Below are 20,806 nucleotides of genomic sequence, written 5' to 3' on the forward strand. Positions count from 1 at the left end.
CATTCCTCACGCTCAGCTGATAAACTGGTGTGTGTGTGTAATTACTGTTTTTTACTACTTTGTATTTGTCAGGATCAAAGTGAGACACAGGTGTCCACAGAAATATATCTGAAGTTTTCGTAAGGTCGAAAATTGTAAAATATGAGGTTACTGGCAAAATAGCGGTGTAATTCTTCTGGACACTGTCAATCGCTGAATGAATCAAAGTAATAGACGCTGTTATAGGTTCTTCGTCTAATATACACCTCTCAGTGAATTTCAGGTCCTCCCACAACATCTAGATTTCCAATTCCACGTTCGTTAGATTTCCATATAGTCTGGGCAGTCTATTCCACATAAATACTCCACGAAATCTTGGGATAGAGAACTTTTGACAGATTTAAGCAGTTCGATATTTGTAAGTGGTCTGTCGGACAGTACAGCTAATAGCTTTTTTTTATGATCAATCCAATCTCTTATCTGTACAGTTTAAAATAAAGCTGAGCCATAGTGGCTGGAGCTAGGGTGTTCCACTTGTGTCGCCGATATCGATATTCGGTGGTCATGCTATCTTTGACGGCTCCCCCCGGCGGTTTTCCGGGTGAAAGTGTGACGAGAGAGTCGGTGTTCAACGAGCCAACTTGTGTTGAAAGCAAGCCGACGTCCCTAACCATGGTGCATGGGCCTCGCTGTGCTCGCCACCCTTGTCTTTTGTCGCGCCAGATGTATGGTACCGATCATTGGGCCCCTTGACGTGCAAAATTGTGGTGGGTTCGTTGTTTCACGCTGAACAGCTTCCTAGCTCGTAATTTGCAAGCTCCAAGTTACGTATACTTTTATTCTGTGTTTAACTAAGAAGATTGTTGAAACTTATTGTGGCATGGGAAGCTGCCAGAGATGGTTCTGAACTTGGTTTCACAGTGGCTATTTTAAGGAGGTTGATGTTCCTCATTTCCTTTCTCATCATCTGTGAAGTGTGTGTTTTAAGTGGTTCTCATGCAAATTTTAACTTGTTTTAGGAGATATTGACAGCTTTGGGACTGGTTGCGGTTGTGTACGTGTCTGGCAGCCATAGAGTTAATGGTTTAATCATTTGTCATGGCAGGATTTTGTATGTTCATTTAATGTTGAAAGTTCCTTAAGGCAACTGGAAGTGATCTCTAAGTTTCCTGCTTATTTATTGGGAGATGGGTAATGTTAGAGTATTGCTCCATAAGAATTTCCTTATTATATAATCCAGTGTGGCTGTGATTTGACCTTGTTTCCTTTGCAATCTATTTGTGCTGCAGGCCATTTGTTAAGTCTGCTCGTTTCCTGGCGTCGATGCGGTTATGGATTCTTGTCAGGGCCGCTCATTGTGAGGTCGGTCAGATTACATATAAATCCATACCGCCTGCTAGTGAGTTTGTGCACAAGCCATCGGGAGTAAACGCTTGTATTGCCTGCTGGCAAAATACTGCTGTGGGCCTTAATGCTGTTCTCTAAAGTTAAGTGCAATTTGGGAATCATTCTGAGTCATTATGTCCGTTAGTTACGTGAGGCCACTTTGTTAATATTACCGATTCTGTAAGTAATTTTAACTGGTTGAGTTATTACTAGCCATTCTTATTTAACACTTATGTTAATCATTTGTGTATCTTTAATGAATGTGCAACTTGTTATTTTTCCTGTGTGCCAGTTTTGCGACCTTGGTTGGCCCACTTTGCATTTTTATCATAAGCATGTTTCACTGTGGACCTTTATGTGGACATTTCAGTTTTATTAAGCTTTAAGATCTTTGTTTTTTAATGAAGTTGTGGTACTTTGTAGCTGTGTAACTTTGGGTTGGAAGTGTATAGTGTTACTATTCTTTGAGCTATGGTTAAACACGAATGATTATTTATGATTGGTTATTCACCGTGCCTACTATCTATGATTTTGGTTGCCAACGCAAAATATGATTCTTATCCATGTTTATGCAATTCAATGAAAGTGAAGATTTGTATATTGCATCAGTAAGAAGGCAAATGTCCGAATAGAAGGTTATAATAAAGTCTGTTTTGAGTCAAAATTTTAAAACAATCACAATCTTGTCCATCACTAGTGATTCTGGGTTCATATTTCCTTTAAATAACTGGTGAGACTGTAATTTTTGATTTTCTAAAGGACTGAGTAGTACCACAGTTCAACAGCCCTTTCCCAAAAGCCACAGACTCAATGAATATGTTACATCTTTTGGCTTCGTTAAGCTGCTATTGCCTGTTTTCCGCATTCGTCACTGTTCTAATGATAGCTGCCACACTGTCGCTTAAAGAACCAGTCGCTGAATGCCCTGCCAAGGCTGGATGTGTGATCAGAAGGTTTCTACCTGATGTGGTTGGCAGTGGTATAACTGTAGGTGTTATGTCAGTTTTCCTTTCGATGCTCTTTAAGTTGCCACTTATGATAACTGAATGGATTTCTTAAAACACACTAATTTCCCCTTCTTATTCTTCAGTGGTCGACGATCTGCATTCATAACTCGAATGAAATTTAACCCCATAACCAATCTGTTAGAAGTGTGGAGATGTGTTGACCAACGCCAATATCCCTTCTCTGAAAGTATTCCTTAGCTTGATCAGTTAATATTCTGTTTGCAGCATGACAGCCTGGGATATTCTTATTTGCTGTGTATGTGATATCGTGACATCTCCAGGTCTCGTCTAAAAGATTGATTCCCTCGTCACCATGCACAGGTCATTTCTTAAGCTTGGTTCCAGCTCCATGATAGTTATATATCGGGAAATGTTCTGTTGATACACTATTGACAATGTCATTACCTCTGTTGATGTGCTTCTTAGCATATATCTTACGCTCTGTGCTGTTGAAGTGCACCTTGTAATATAGGAAATTATCAGCGTCTGCCTAACTAATATGTGATGAAGCGAATCCGAACTAATAACAAGAGCCTTTTTTCCCCTGTGACCTTATGGCACTTTCTACAAGGAAGACATCTGGTTCGATGCTTCTGTTATTCTTCTATGTAAAAACTACAAGCAATTTCACTACCGCTGCTGTAGTTCTAGGGTTTGATTGTTGCACCTTGGTAACTGTAAATATCTCTGTTGACCAATTTGAGAATACAGTCTCTCAAATGGTGTCTTGTGTTCTGAAATATGTACAACATAACACACCTCAAACTACTGTTTGTACATATCTACCACTTTAATACAGCTGTACACTGCGGTTAGAAACTCACTATCACATACACTGGTTATACATATCAGTGATTTGTGAAAGAATATTAGCGCATTTAAGAACATTGTGAAGGTCAAAAATGAATCCACACTTGTGCTTTTGTTGTTCGGCTGAAATGCTCCACAATACTTGCTTTTGTTTAAGAGAATGTTGAGTGGTGATGTACTCTGAGCTGTCACATTAGTCTTGAAACATCTGTAATTAGAACTTGCCCCCATGATCTGTTTGAAGACTGTGACTGGTTCCCATCAATAGCAATTGCTCAAACACCAGTGCCACTGTCTTCTCCATTTTTTTCACAATTAGAGCTCAGGGAAATTACAAATATGTATCAAAACCATTAAACTGTATATGAAACCTTTTCCCCCCATGAATATTGGCTTGTATCTGCATGATCTGCTTCACATAAGTCATCCAAACTTCGCATTATAACCTGCATATATGGGAATGTTTTGCATCCTGGCGTAAGGCGTTCCTAAACAACTGTCTCCATACATATTTAATGATACATCTGTCTCTAAGCTCTGAGATTACTTGAAATTGTTTCATTAGAATGTGCTGTGTTCCCAGCTGCAGCTGAGGCTGGACTTTTCCAGCATAGTGACTGATGATACTCTTCTCAGGTATGCAGCCAGATCATGTAGTCATGTTGGCCTAATCTTTTAATGGACCAATTGGCGGCCGTCTTCTGGTGAGCATGGTTATGAAAAATCTCTCCAGAACTGAGTTTCCAACAAAACCAGTGGTTCCTGTACACACTATGTCCAGCCCACCACACATGAATGAGCTGCAGCACTGCTGCCCTCAAGCACAAGTGAACTAGTAGCGCGTAGACTCGTAGGAACGAGTTTAAGGTTATGTAATTAGATAAGTCATGTACAAAGAAAAGAATCTTGCTGCTGAGTGACAGTCACGGGAGAGGCTTAGGCCAATTACTATAGGAAAAGCTAGGTGTAGAATATCAGGTCACAAACATCATGAAACCTTGCAGCAAGCTTACCCAGGTGGCAGAGAACATAGGGGCTTTGCTCAGAGATTTTGATGGAGAAGACAGGGTACTTTCAGTAGGAGGAACAGGGCTAATAACCTAAAATATAGCATTAAATGTGATGATGAGGAAATAGTAGCAGCAACAGCACACACTTGTAAGTGGTTTCTGGGGGTTTAGCAGAGACATTACCATACCTGGGTTGTGCAGCTGTTAACTGTGTGAACGAAGAGCTGAGGGAATAGTTTTGAGGAAAGAAGTCTCATATCTGGGCTATGCTTGTTGCTGTGATTGGAAAGTGAGGATAGACAAATCATAGTCTGCACCTGAATAGGGGGATGGGGAAGAAGGAAAGCTTACATAAGCATCATGAAAGAAGGTTGTATACTTGGAAGAAGCCTGGAGATACTAGAAGGTATCAGATAGATTATATAATGGTAAGACAGAGATTTAGGAACCAGGTTTTAAATTGTAAGACATTTCCAGGGGCAGATGTGGACTTTGACCACAATCTATTGGTTATGAATGGTAGATTAAAACTGAAGAAACTACAAAATGGTGGGAATTTAAGGAGATGGGACCTGGATAAACTGACTAAACCAGAGGCTGTACAGAGTTTCAGGGAGAGCATAAGGGAACAATTGACAGGAATGGGGGAAAGAAATACAGTAGAAGAAGAATGGGTAGCTTTGAGGGATGAAGTAGTGAAGGCAGCAGAGGATCAAGTAGGTAAAAAGACGAGGGCTAGTAGAAATCCTTGAGTAACAGAAGAAATATTGAATTTAATTGATGAAAGGAGAAAATATAAAAATGCAGTAACTGAAGCAGGCGAAAAGGAATACAAACGTCTCAAAAATGAGATCCACAGGAAGTGCCAAATGGCTAAGCAGGGATGGCTAGAGGACAAATGTAACAATGTAGAGGCTTATCTCACTAGGAGTAAAATAGATACTGCCTACAGGAAAATTAAAGAGACCTTTGGACAAAAGAGAGCCACTTGCATGAATATCAAGAGCTCAGATGGAAACCCAGTTCTAAGCAAAGAAGGGAAAGCAGAAAGACGGAAGGAGTATATAGAGGGTCTATACAAGGGCGATGTTCTTGAAGGCAATATTATGGAAATCGAAGTGGATGTAGATTAAGATGAAATGGGAGATATGCTACTGTGTGAAGAGTTTGACAGAGCACTGAAAGACCTGAGTTGAAACAAGGCCCCGAGAATAGACAATATTCCATTAGAACTACTGACAGAATTGGGAGAGCCAGTCCTGACAAAACTCTACCATCTGGTGAGCAGACTTCAAGAAGAATATAATATTTCCAATCCCAAAGAAAACAGGTGTTGACAGATGTGAAAATTACCGAACTATCAGTTTAATAAGTCACGGCTGCAAAATAATAACGAGAATTCCATACAGACGAATGGACAAACTGGTAGAAGCCGACCTCGGGGAAGATCAGTTTGGATTCCATAGAAATACTGGAACACGCGAGGCAATACTGACACTACGACTTATCATAGAAGATAGATTAAGGAAAGACAAACCTACGTTTTTAGCATTTGTAGACTTAGAGAAAGCTTTTGACAGAGTTGACTGGAATACTCGCTTTCAAATTCTGAAGGTGGCAGGGGTAAAATACAGGGAGCGAAAGGCTATTTACAATTTGTACAGAAACCAGATGGCAGTTATAAGAGTCAAGGGGCATGAAAGGGAAGCAGTGGTTGGGAAGGAAGTGAGACAGGGTTGTAGCCTCTCCCCGATGTTATTTAATCTGTATATTGAGCAAGCAGTGAAGGAAACAAAAGAAAAATTCGGAGTAGGTATTAAAATCCATGGAGAAGAAATAAAAACTTTGAGGTTCGCCGATGACATTGTAATTATGTCAGAGACAGCAAAGGACTTGGAAGAGGAGTTGAACGTAATGGACAGTGTCTTGAAAGGAGGATATAAGATGAACATCAACAAAAGCAAAACAAGGATAATGGAATGTAGTCGAATTAATTCGGGTGATGATGAGGGAATTAGGTTAGGAAATGAGACACTTAAAGTAGTAAAGGAGTTTTGCTATTTGGGGAGCAAAATAACTGATGATGGTCGAAGTAGAGAGGATATAAAATGTAGACTGGCAATGGCAAGGAAAGCGTCTCTGAAGAAGAGAAATTTGTTAACATCGAGTATAGATTTAAGTGTCAGGAAGTCGTTTCTGAAAGTATTTATATGAAGTGTAGCCATGTATGGAAGTGAAACATGGACGATAAATAGTTTAGACAAGAAGAGAATAGAAGCTTTCGAAATGTGGTCCTACAGAAGAATGCTGAAGATTAGACGGGTAGATCACATAACGAATGAGGAGGTGTTGAATAGGATTTGGGAGATGAGGAGTTTGTGGCACAACTTGACTAGAAAAAGGGATCGGTTGGTAGGACAAGTTCTGAGGCACCAAGGGATCACCAATTTAGTATTGGAGGGCAGCATGGAGGGTAAACATCGTAGAGGGAGACCAAGAGATGAATACACTAAGCAGATTCAGAAGGATGTAGGCTGCAGTACGTACTGGGAGATGAAGCAGCTTGCACAGGATAGGGTAGCATGGAGAGCTGGATCAAACCAGTCTCAGGACTGAAGACCACAACAACAACAACGTAAGAATCCCACAGAAAGCGTAAGGGGAACAACACAAGCACATAAGACAAAAGCCCTGTGATTACTGGAGTGAAAGGGGCACATTTTTAGGTTAGTGGCAGGTTACAGACAGAAAATAGTGAAAGGAATTAGAGCAGAAAAGGGCCATAATATACATAATTTTACTGAAAAGTAAAATTAATTATTTTCATTAGAACATTAGAGGGTTAAGAGAAAAGATAGACAAGCTTCTTATCTGCCTTGAAAATATGGGTAATTCTGAAGTGATAGGTGTTCAATGCCTCTCTGAACACCACATAACCATAGGGATAGAGCTAAATATCAGCGGTTACAGATTTGCATCGTTTTCTTGTTGAGTTAACATGAAAAAAGGAGGAGTTACAATGTATGTGAAACTTGGACACAAAGTCAAAAATATCGAAAGAAATAGTTTTGCTGTTGATCAGAACCTAGAAGCCGGGTGTTGTGAGCTGTTGCTGCAGAATACTTTCTCTGGTAATTGTAACAGTCTACAAATACCTCTAGTAAACTTTCAGCTGTCTATGAGAAATATAGATGCATTATTGAGCTACCTATCAGACAAGAAAAACAGAAATTGAGGAGATTCCAATGTAGATTTCTTAAAAGATATGGACAGGAATGTATGCCAGAGTCGTTATTTGGGTGTTTCAGTCTAATATCAGTAGTCTGTTTTCCAACTCGGGTGCAGCGGAATAGTAGGACACTTATTAATAACATTTTTAAAGATTTTGCCTCAGGCTGAAACAATGTGTACCCATCTGATATTGGATTATCGGATCTGATGCACAATTAATGGAAATAAACAATATGACACCTTACAACTATGAGGAAGGTTCGTAAAAAGCAGAGAGGCTTATTAATGAGAACAGGATACAGTGTTTCAAGAATATCTTCATCTACATCCATACACTGCAAACCACCGTGAAGTGCGTGGCAGAGGGTACATCCAACTGTACCAGCTATTAGGGTCTCTTCCCATTCCATTCACGCAGGGAGCACAGGGAGTTTGATTATCTGAATACCTTTGTCCATACTGTAATTATTCTAATCTTCTCCTCCTGACTGCTACATGAGTGATACATAGAAGGTTGTAGTATATTCATAGAATCATCATTTGGAGCAGATTCTTGAAACTTTGTTAGCAGATTTACATTGGCAAGTTTACATCTATCTTCAAGAATCCACCAGTTCAGTTTCTTCAACATCTCTGTAACACTTTAGCACAGGTCAAAAAAATCTGTGCCTATACATGTTGCCCTTCTCTGTATATGTTCAATATACCTTGTTAGTTCTATTTGTTATGTGTCCCACACATTTCAGCAATATTCTAGATTGGGTCACATAAGTGATTTCTAAGCAGTTTCCTTTGTAGACTGATTGCATTTCCCCAGTATTCTACCAATAAACCGAAGTGTACCACCTCCTATATCCACAACTGAGCCAATGCTATCATTCGATTTCACATATCTACAAAGTGTTACACTGATTCCAACAGTGACTCATTGATATTATAGTCATAGGAAGTGAAGTTCCCCACAACACACTTCCCTGGGGCACACCTGAAGTTACTTCTACATCTAACGATGACTCTCCACCCAAAATAACATGTTGCGCCCTTCCTACCAAAAAGTTCTCAATCCAGTCACAAATTTCATTTCGTATCCCATATGATCGTACATTTGACAATAAGTGTAGGTGTGGTAACGAGTCAAATGCTTTACAGAAATCAAGTAATATTGCATCCACCTGGAATGAAAATTTTCACTCTACAGCAGAGTGTGCGCTGATATGAAACTAAGTTTGGAAGGTAGGAGACGAGGTACTGGCGGAATTACAGTTGTGAGGACAGGGCGTGAGTCGTGCTTGGGTAGTTCAGTCGGTAGAGCACTTGCCTGCGAAAGGCAAAGGTCCCGAGTTCGAGTCTCGGTACGGCACACAGTTTTAATCTGCCAGGAAGTTTCATTGCATCCACCTGATTGCCTTGATTCTAAGCTTTCAGTATATGTGAGACAAGTGCCAGTTGAGTTTCAGATGACTGATATTTTCGGAATCCATACTGGTTGGTATGGAGATGGTCATTCTGTAGAAGATACCTCACTATGTCTGAGGTGAGAATATGGTCTAAGTAAGTTAGTACAGTATGGTAAACAGTAACCTGTCTGAGGGATCTTTGATACCTTACAGATAGAATAGAGGCTAACAAAGCTGCAAATTTAGTACAGAATCCAGCAGATATTCCATTGGGCCTTGGAGCTTTGTTCAGTTTTAACGATTTTAACTGTTTCTAAACACCACTGACACTAATACTGATTTCACTCATCTTTTCAGTGGTATGAGGATTTAATTGGAGCAACTCTCCTGGATTTTCCATTATAAAGGAACATTTGAAGAGAGAGCTAAGCATCTCAGCTTTTGCTTTCCTACCCTCAATTTCACTTCCTGCTTCATTCGCTAGGGATTCGACAGCAACGTTGGGTGCCGCTAATAGCCTTTACATACGGCCAGAATTTCTTTGGGTCCTGTGAAAAATCACTTTACAATATCTGCTGCGTTAGTCATTGAAGGTATCATGCATTGCCCTCTTGACAGCCAAACACGTTTCATTCAGCATCTCTCTATTTATAGCCCCATGTTTCGTTTTATAGCTATTACACAGTAATCTCTGTTTCTTTAGACGTTTCTTTACAGTGAATGAATACTATGGAGCTTCCCTCCCATTATGAACTGTTCTGCTGGGTACATATCCATCCAGTGCACGGTCAACTACTGTTTAAAACTTGAGCCAGAGTTCCCTTAAGTGCTCCTGCCCTGTACTGAAAGTTTCAAGTCCCTCATTGAAGTAAAACACTACTGATTTTATCTAATTTACTGAACATACACTATGCGATCAAAAGTATCCGGAAACCTGGCTGAAAATGACAAGTTCGTGGTGCCCTCCATTGGTAATGTTGGAATTCAGTATGGTGTTGGTCCACCCTTAGCCTTGATCACTGTTTCCATTCTCGCAGGCACACGTTCAATCAGGTGCTGGAAGATTATGTGGGGAATGGCAGCCCATTGTTCACGGGGTGTTGCACTGAGGAGAGGTATCGATGTCGGTCGGTGAGGCCTGGCACGAAGTCGGCGTTCCATTACATCCCAAAGGTGTTCTATAGGATTCAGGTCAGGACTCTGTGTAGGCCAGTGCATTACAGGGATGTTATTGTTGTATAACCACTCCGTCAAAGGCCATGCATTATGAACAGGTGCTCGATCGTGTTGAAAGATGCAATCGCCATCCCCGAAGTGCTCTTCAACATTGGGAAGTAAGAAGCCGCTTAAAACATCAATGTAGGCCTGTGCTGTGATAGTGTCACGCAAAACAACAAGGCGTGAAAGCCCCCTCCATGAAAAACATGACCACACCATGACACTACCGCCTCCGAATTTTACTGTCGGCACTGCACTCGATGGCAGATGACGTTCACCTGGCATTCACCAAACCCACACCCTGCCATCGGATCACCACATTGTGTACCGCGATTCGTCACTCCACACACAGTTTTTCCACTGTTCAATCGTCCAATGTTTACGCTCCTTACACCAAGCGAGGCATCGTTTGGCATTTACCGGCGTGATGTATGGCTTACGAGCAGCAGCTCGAACATGGAAAGCAAGTTTTCTCATATCCCGCCTAACTGTCATAGTACTTACAGTGGATCCTGATGCAGTTTGGAATTCTTGTTTGGTGATCTAGACAGATGTTTGCCTATTTCACATTACGACCCTCTTCAACTGTCAGCAGTCTGTCAGCCAACAGACGAGGTCGGCCTGTACGTTTTTGTGCTGTACGTGTCCCTACACGTTTCCACTTCACTGTCACATCGGAAACAGTGGACCTAGGGACGTGTAGGAGTGTGGAAATCTCGCGTACAGACGTATGACGCAAGACACCCAATCACCTGACCACGTTCGAAGTCCGTGAATTCCGCAGAGTGGCCCTTTCTGCTCTTTCACGACTACTGAGATCGCTGATATGGAGTACCTGGCAATAGGCGGCAGCACAATGCACCTAATATGTAAAACGTATATTTTTGGGGTGTCCGGATACTTTTGATCACACAGTGTATGTATCTTTCTGCTTGTTTTAGTTGTCCTTTGTACTTTGGTAGTCATTGTTGGTACAGCTGCATCATAGTCACTGATAACAACTTTGATGTGGACGTCTTCAAAGAGGTCAGGTCTATTTTTTGCCATTGGATCCAGCATATTTCCATCATGAGTGGGTTTTGTAGTTATCTGTCCTAGGTAGTTTTCAGAGAAGACATTTAGTAACGTCTTGTCATGCTCACCACGAACAAAACTGTTATCTTCTAAATTGATTGTTGTTGATTAAAGTCTCTACTGATGATTACAATGTGATTGGGAAACATATGTACAAGGAGATGAGGTTTTCTCTTAAGTTTTCAGTTACATCAGGTGACAAATGTGTTGGGCGATTGATGGATCCAATTACCATTTTATGCCAACCGTTGATACTGAATCATGCAGAATCATTCTCACATGTAGCTTTAATTTCTAACTCAGTGGATTCGAGTTTCTTGCCTACTGTGACAAATACACCATCTCCATTTCCCATTCGCCTATCGTTTCTATGTACAATTAAATTTTTCCTATAAATCTCACTGTTATCAGTTTCAGGTTACAACCAGCTTTCTGTGCCTTGTGTTATGCAGCTTCACTGTTTTTCATGAGCACTTCCAACTCTGGAACTTTGTTGCGATTGCTTTGACGTTTGCCGTTAGGATTTTAATTCGTTCACCTGTGGGAGGCATTTCTTTCTATCTTACACTGATACTTCTGATATGGAGTACCTGGCAATAGGCGGCAGCACAATGCACCTAATATGTAAAACGTATATTTTTGGGGTGTCCGGATACTTTTGATCACACAGTGTATGTGTATGTGTGTGTGTGTGTGTGTATGTGAGTTCCCTACAACTATCGTTGTCTGGATTGAATGGAGAGGCGGCTAATCTAAAAAATCCACACACAGTCAGCAACTTGGGTACAAACCTCTGATGTGTAGCGCACAGCTGACCCATTTAGGGGGACCGTACAGTTTTCAGGCCTATGGCGCAAGTCCAGGAAGTCACAGCCTATCTTCGCACAGAACCTCTGCAGTCTCTGGTTCAGTCTTTCCAGTCGACTCAGAACCAAGGGGCCACTATCACTTCTGAGGACAATGCTGCAAATTATGAGCTTTGTTGAAACTCCATGTGCAGGGCTGGTCTTCTCAACCTTCTCTGCCATTCACTGAAATGATCGAAGTAAGACCTCAGAGCCCAGATGACAGGCTTCATTTGTTCCAACATGAGCCACAATCTGCAGCTGGTGGCACCCTATTCCCTCAGTGGTCGCGGGAATAACCTCTTCAACATGTTGAATTAGGCCCCCAGGCATACACACTGAATGCACCTGGTGTCGTTTCTTGTCTCTTGCTGTCACTTCTTTAAGAGGTACCATCATTCGCCATACGTTTGAACTGCTGATGATTAATACACCACTGTCTTTTTGTGTTTGCCTGCTCTTGACACCAGACAAAACAGGTTTCCCCAAAACAGGTGATGTGAGTTTCGCTGGCTCAGTTTCAGTGAAAGACAGTGGCTCGAATTTGTTATAACACCCTAAGTCCTCCCTGGTCCCCGTCAGAGCTGTACAGGACAACTGGATCTACCAGTGAAATGCCAGTTGCATTCAAGTGGACGAGTAATGACAGATCCCATACTTTCTACAGTGGCGACAGGACCCATAGGAGTGGATAATACTAGGGATACCTCTGATATGCATACCGCAGGTACATGGAGCTCTTCCAACACATTGACCTGCTGCAGCTGGCAATGATTTGCCAGTAGTCAGGGCTATTTTCAGCTGTTTACAAATGTCAACCAACTCATTCCGTGATCGAGAACAGCATTCATAGTGGGGTCGCATTCTGACTGGTGCAATGTATTACAGGACAGTGAACAAATAACTTTAAACTAAGCCTGGTGATTATTTTTTAATCTGTTGAGCTAAAAAAGTACTAATTCCTTTTGAGAACTGAAGCAAATACACAAAACGAGACTTACAATAAGGCAACAGAAAAACCTCTGGTAAAAAAGATAATAGTTTCCTGTGATTTTTGAGGTTAATTATAGTTGCCAACAAACTCGAAAACAGAGTTAATTTACGATAAATATACATAACATATACTCCTCCTTAAGGGCAAGCTACATATAACGTAATATGTTAGTTACAATGTCTGCTACAGTAACTAAATCACCATCAGCAATTTACTAGAAATTAGATTATGCTCAGGACAATGGTAACTTCTGAAAATTCTCAAAAAAGCACGTTATTTGTGTTGTTATACAATGAAATACGGAGTGATCTATTATTTGGCAGTAAACGTGAATCACAAACGCTGATTTGCTACGAAATAAATTTTCGAATACACACATATCAGTAACTTGCGAAAACATAGTGTAAGCGCCCAATAATTCTTCTAAAACCTGTTGCTCACGTAATCATACAATGAAGTTAGAGAATGACTGTTCCGAACGAGAATAAGCCTACTGTTCTCAAAATATTTAAAACAGCACAAATAAGTCATCATCAGTTTTCTGCTGTATTAGCAGGTTCTTTGCCTCTCCATTTTCTACGATTTATTACCTTCTTCTTAAGGCTGCTGTATGTTGTTCCGTCCATCACATCATTCACTATCTGAAACCTCTTCCTTCCTCGCTTCCATTTCCCTTCTACACAACCTACTAAAACTGTTTTTATCAGTCCAACATTCTTTCTTACTACGGTATATGCCCAATCCAATTTCTTTTTCGTCTTTTCTTTACATCTATTAACTGTCTTTTCTAAGTCTAAGCCTACAATACGAGTTTATCGTGGCACTAGCGATTGTTCGAAATATCACTATTCAAACGGCGACTGACACCATCAATGAAAGATTATGCAGAAGCGACACGAACAGTAAAATATCCGTATTTATAACTCCAAATCAGCACAAAATTCTTCCACACGCGGTCTCTCACGCGTGCCAAGGGCAACACAGTAGCATGAGTCAAAACGGAGAAATGTGGTAGCTCGTGGTCGTGCGGTAGCGTTCTCGCTTCCCACGCCCAGGTTCCCGGGTTCGATTCTCAGCGGGATCAGGGATTTTCTCTGCCTCGTGATGACTGGGTGTTGTGTGATGTCCTTAGGTTAGTTAGGTTTAAGTAGTTCTAAGTTCTAGGGGACTGATGACCATAGATGTTGAGTCCCATAGTGCTCAGAGCCATTTGAACCATTTTTTGGAGAAATGTGCAGCACCAACAAAGCAAGTCTTCTGCCTGTTGCAGCTAACAATGGACAATGTTAAAAGGGGTAGTATGGGATGAGGTATATAAGGAAGAGGTGCTAATGTCAAATTTAATTTATTCCATAGCAAATTTGTCAATATTTGAAAGTTGCTATCCTAAAAAAGTTACCCAGAAGGTCTACTGAAAAAATGCCAAGGATAACTAAGAGAATTAAAATCTTGCATTAGAGAAAGAGGGAAATTTATAGAAAGGCCAGAGAAAGGCAGTATCTGACACCAATGGCATGCTACAAAAAATACTGTAGTATTTTAAGGAAAGTCATTAAAATGTCAAGAAGTATGAAAATCCTTACAGAAATAAATAATGCAATTGATATTAAAACTACATGGGATATTATGAAATAAGAGAGTACAGGCACTCATTGTACATTATACCATAACAATTAAATTAAATGGCAACGTTGTGACTGATAATTTATGAGATGTATGTGCTTTTATCAATCAGTTTCTAAATGTAGCAGTATTGGATTAAATGGTTCAGATGAAGAAGCAAGAAAATATATTAAAAATGCCATTCCACAAAACATTAAGCAACTAAAATACCATCCACATCAATCAATGAAATTAATGGAATTCTAAAAAACAAAACTCCTGTGGTGTTGATGGAATTTCAAACTGAATTCTGAAAAGTTGTTCCGCCTTAATAAGTAACACCCTCAGTGATATATACAATGCATCACAAGTACAGGGAATTTTTCCAGTCATGTTAAGATATGCAACTGTTAAACCTCTTCATAGGAAAAGTGACAAGACATACTTAAACAATAATCATCCAATTTCCTTTCTGAATTCTTTTTTAAATATTCGAAAAAGTGATGTACTCAAGAACAGTCTCACACTTAAGTGGAAACAATTTACTTAAGATATCAAGGTCTCGATTCCTGTAGGGCCGATCGACTGAGAATGCTGTTTATACGTTCACTCATCAAATAGTACGTGCCTTAAATAATAAAATATCACTAATTGGTATTGTTTGTGATATTTCCAAGGCATTCGACTGCATAGATCATGTTGCCCTCTTAGAAAAACTCAAGTTTTATGTAACTGATGGCTTTATGCTAGGTTAGTTTGAACTCTACTTAACGGAATGCAAAAGGATCTGCTGAATAATTCAGAAAATATAAGAGGAGTAGAAAATTTGAGTCACTGGGAACAAATCGCAAAGGGAGTCCCACAGGTTTCAATTTTGGGTCCACTTCTGTTTGCTTATGTGTGTGAATCACCTACCACTTCATATTCAACAAGCAGAATTAGTACTTTTTGTTACATTTTACAGTCTGCCTCGATAGCTAAGTTATCAGTGCAATGGAATGCTATGCTAAGGGGCCCAGGTTCGATTCCCAGCTGGGTCAGAGATTTTCTCCACTCAGGGACTGAGTGTTGTGTTATCCTCATCATTTCATCCCCATCGATGCGCAAGTCTCCGAAGTGACGTCAACTAAAAAGACTTGCACCAGGCGACTGGTCTACTTGTTTTTGAATTTTTACTTCTAGAACAAAAATGAGGGTTTGAGCGGGAGTCGCATCATCGCCTCATACGCGCCAGTCTCATGAACTCTAACACCAGCCACCTGACCACCATGAACTGTAACATCCAGGTCCTATGCACACATATATCAGTAACATAACAGATGCGTAAAATTTCTCTTACGATTTTTTTGGAATTGCCAAAGTAGTGCACCTTACTAATTGCACATTTTTGTTTTAATGTCCTCCTAAAAGTGTACAGAATGAGAAAGTAAATCTGTGTTTCCAGTGTCGTGGCCTCTGCTTGTGAGTAAGCGAGTGAGGTAGGTTGGTCTGCACATTATGGAGTGAGTTATGCTGTTTTGCACAACACATGTAAGAGTACATACTGCAAGTTTGCTTTTCTTTTGCACACTATGTGCGTATGAGTACACTCTTTCTGCACACTATGTGTGTATTATGTATATTGTCTGAAGAGTAGGAAGGGGAAGGGTAAATTGGCTGGGGAAATAGCAAGGAAGTTAAAGGGGGGAGGCACTGTCATGAGTGGTAAAATACCAGTGGTTATAAGGTTCAGAAAAGACCCTTTTTTTAAGGTAGGGAGGACAGAAAGAAAGCAAATTTTAAGAGAGGTTAGAACTGAGACAAACCTTCAGTTTGAGAAAGAAATCAAAAAACATAATTCCAGCTTATTACACATGCATAAACAGCTATTGGTTAAGAATTTTCAACAGACAGCAGATATTGTAACTCTACCCAATTTTAACTCAGTCAATGTGAAATGTCAGCTATCTTTATTGCATCACAATATTCGAGGACTCAGATATAAAATTAATGAATTAACTATCTGCATAGATGAATTAGAGTCTTCAAACCCAGCTGACATTATCTGCCTCTCTGAACATCATGTGACCCCTGATATAGAACTTTTAAGTGTTACAGGGCTTAGGTTAGCATCTCACTTTTGTAGATCAGAAATGGAGAAAGGAGGAGTTGCCACATTCATCAGGAACTGTCATAAATTTAAGAACATAGACATTCATAAATTCTGCCTAGAACAGCATATGGAATTATGTACAACAGAATTAGAATTTCACAAAAAATCCTTCATAATATTAAGTGTATATCGAGCACCTGCAGGTATCTTTTAATCTTTTTGTAAACCACCTCGAAGCTGTACTGGCCCATTTAACAACCAAAAACAAAGAAATAGTGGTTTCTGGTGATTTCAGTGTAGATTTCCTTAAAGACTCTCCCAATAAGTATTTGAGTTAGTAACACTATCATTCAACTTAATTCCCACTGTAAAGTTCCCCACTAGGATAGCCATTTGCTCACAAACAGCCATTGATAATATCTTCATAGAAAAGTCCAATGAGCAAAATTATATTACAAAACCAATAGTCAATGGCCTCTCAGACCATGACATGCAGTTCCTTCTGTTAAATGTTAATACTGAACAGGATATAAAATCTGTTAAATCTGAGGTCAAGAGGGTAATCAATAAGCCAAAAATTGATTATTTTAGGACACCCTCAGAGACATTCACTGGACTGATGTTTACAGTGCTCATGGCATGAATGAAAAATATAACACTTTTGCTAATAAAGTGCTTACCTTATTTGAACACTGTTTTCCCCCAAAACTAACCAAGGTTAGAGCAAAGTCTACAAAGATGCCATGGATTACTCAAAGAATAGGGATATCTTGTAAAACAAAAAGAAAACTGTATCTGTCAATCTGAAACAGCTCTGATATTGATGCTACAGCACATTACAAGAAATACTGCAAAATATTAAAGACTGTAATATGGACATCAAAGCAAATACATTACAAGGAAAATACAGTCACAATAGATAACAGAATAAAGACAATATGGGATATAGTGAAGGAGGAGACCGGTAGAACCAAACACGAAGAGGGACAAATAGCATTAAGAGTAAATGATGCATTGATGACAGATGTGTATAGTGTTGCAGTACTTTTAAAGAAACATTTTATAACTGTTCCTAAAAAATGAGGTTATCAGGTTCTGTAGACGCTGCTATGGAATACCTCAGACCAGACATTTCACATAACTTACATAATATGAATTTGACCCTCACTACTTCAGCAGAAATAATGTCCATCATAAAAATAATCTTTAAAATCAAAAACATCTAGTGGGTATGGTGAAATATCAACAAAGTTAATTAAAGAATGTGATTCTGAGTTAAATAACATATTAATCTATCTGTGTAACCAATCGTTTATCACTGGAATATTTCCTGAATGGTTGAAATATGCTGAAGTTAAGCCACTGTTTAAAAAGGGAGATAAAGAGATACCATCATATTTCCATCCAATTTCACTTTTGCCAGCATTCTCAAAAATTTTAGAAAACGTTATGTACAATCGCCTTTATAACCATCTTATCTCAAATAACATACTGTCAAAGTCACAGTTCCTATTTCTAAAGGGTTCTGATATTGAGAAGGCTATCTACACTTAGAGTCAAAATGTGCTTAATTCATTAGACAAAAAATTGCAGGCAACTGGTATATTTTGTGATCTGTCAAAGGGATTTGACTGTGTAAATCACAATATCCTTTTAAGTAAATTAGAATATTATAGTGTAACACGAAATGCTGCAAAATGGTTCAAATCTTATATCTCTGACAGGAAACAAAGGGTGTTATTACCACAGAGACATGTATCAAGCTATCAGGCATTGTCCAACTGGCAACTAATTACATGTGGGGTCCCACAAGGTTCCATTCTGGGGCTCTTACTTTTTCTTGTGTATATGAATGACCTTTCATCAGTAACATTACCAAATGCCAAGTTCGTTTGTTTGCCGATGATACAAACATTGCAATAAAAGCAAATCAAGTGTAGTCTTAGAGAGATCAGCTAATAAAATATTTGTGGACATTAATCACTGGTTCCTAGCCAATTCTTTGTCACTGAAAATGCAGTTCAGAACATGTAAGGGGTGCTCCACGAGTATATGATTAACATATGATGACAAGAAGATAGAAGAAGTAGACAGTGTTAAATTCTTGGGATTACAGCTTGATAACAAATTCAACTGGGAGGAGCACCCCACAGAACTGCTGAAGCGTCTTAACAAATCTCTGTTTGCAATGCGAATTTTGTCAGACATAGGGGATATAAAAATGAAAAGGCTGGCATACTATGCTTACTTTCAATCCATAATGTCATATGGGATAATTTTTTGGGGTAATTCATCAAGCCAAGCTAAAGTTTTCCGGGCACAAAAACGTGCAGTAAGAGTTATATGTGGTGTGAACTCAAGAACATCCTGCAGAAGCCTGTTTAGGGAACTAGGGATACTAACTACTGCTTCCCAATATATTTATTCCTTAATGAAATTTGTCATTAAAATATATCACTTTTTCAAACCAACAGCTCAATTCATGGAATCAATACTAGAAATAAGAAAAATCCTCACAATGATTTAAAGTCACTTAGTCTTGTACAAAAAGGTGTACATTATTGAGGAACAAACATTTTCAATAACTTGCCAGCGGCCATAAAAAGCTTAACAAGCACACACACACACACACACACACACACACACACACACACACACACACACATATTTACAATGAACACATTCGTGCACTGAAATTGTGTAGAAGTTATATTATATATATATATATATATATATATATATATATATATATATATATATATTATATAACTTCTGCACAATTTCAGTGCTGGAATGTGTTCATTGTAAATATGTATGTGTGTGTGTGTGTGAGTACAATCTAACTTCTGCACCATTTCAGTGCAGTAATGTGTTCATTGAAAATAAGTATTATAGACATTGAATTACATGTTTATTACCTTATAAATAAATAAATAAACTTTTTTTATTTTAAATTCAGTGCATTAGTATTTGTAAAATGACTCTTTCATATAGTGTTCTTTAAAAATGACGATCATTCCACTTGGGACCTGTGGAATGGTACATTAGCTTATTTGAATTAGTTGTAAATATTTGTCATGTATTGTTGTTTTTCTGACATGTTCCACATCCTGGAGGACCTCCTCACTACGGATCAATTGGAATGAAAGTAAATCTAATCTAATCTAAGTTTCGTTGCTGCTGGCCATAACAAAGGAGAACTCATTTAGGTTATTGTTGTCTCTCACAGGGAAAGTTTTCCATGTCAGCTGCAGTTAAACTGCACCAACATATATGTTCATCAACTGTACTGCAACAATATTATAAACTGTAAGATATATTTTGTATATATTTCTGTACATTGTTATTTTTTTTAAATGTTCTATATACAGTTTTCTGTACCTTGTTTTTTTGTGTGCTGAAACAAATATTATGTTAAGTCCAACATGTGGAGTATACAGACACACACACACACACACACAATAAATTTAGTTTCTTTAAGTGTATTTATTCGTTTTCTTATATCCTGCCATATATGTAATTGTTAAGAATGTGCAGTTACATCTGGATTGCACATGTCTCTTTCAACAAGGCAGGATTAGCTTACACTTCAATTTTTTTACGGTAAAGGGACGTATATTTGTATAAAGTGTTCAATTTTACATTAGGCAGGTACATCTGTTTTGCATTTCTTGAAGAGATGCAATTACACTTTGTTAAAACAATGCTGAAATATTAACTCCCAACAGTTTCACTCACTACACATTGCCATGTAAGTGACTGTTAATAATGTGCAGTTAAATATGCATTGCACACATCTCTTTCTACAACAATAGGTGCATTTACACTTCAATTGTCTGGTGGTACAGCACACAACACATGTGGACTTATAGTCTGTTACCACAGACAGTGTAGGCAGTGTGGAGTGGCAAAGGCAGTGCAGGAGCAGTGGTAGGGGTAGCAGTGGTGCAGAACATGGAAGGCCCTTCTCCCAGAGTCGAGTTTATTAAAAACTAAAGACATAAACATTCCTACACTTTCCCAGCACAGGATAGATGGACATAACTGAACTTACAGGAATCGGAATTTAACTTAGGAGGAGCACTATGTGTGTATTATATCATGGTGAGAAAAACACAGTGGCCTCACTGCTAGAAACAGCCATAACCCTGAGTGAATAAT

The sequence above is a fragment of the Schistocerca serialis genome, chromosome 4, assembly GCF_023864345.2.
Source record: "Schistocerca serialis cubense isolate TAMUIC-IGC-003099 chromosome 4, iqSchSeri2.2, whole genome shotgun sequence".
In the NCBI taxonomy this organism is placed as follows: Eukaryota; Metazoa; Arthropoda; class Insecta; order Orthoptera; family Acrididae; genus Schistocerca; species Schistocerca serialis.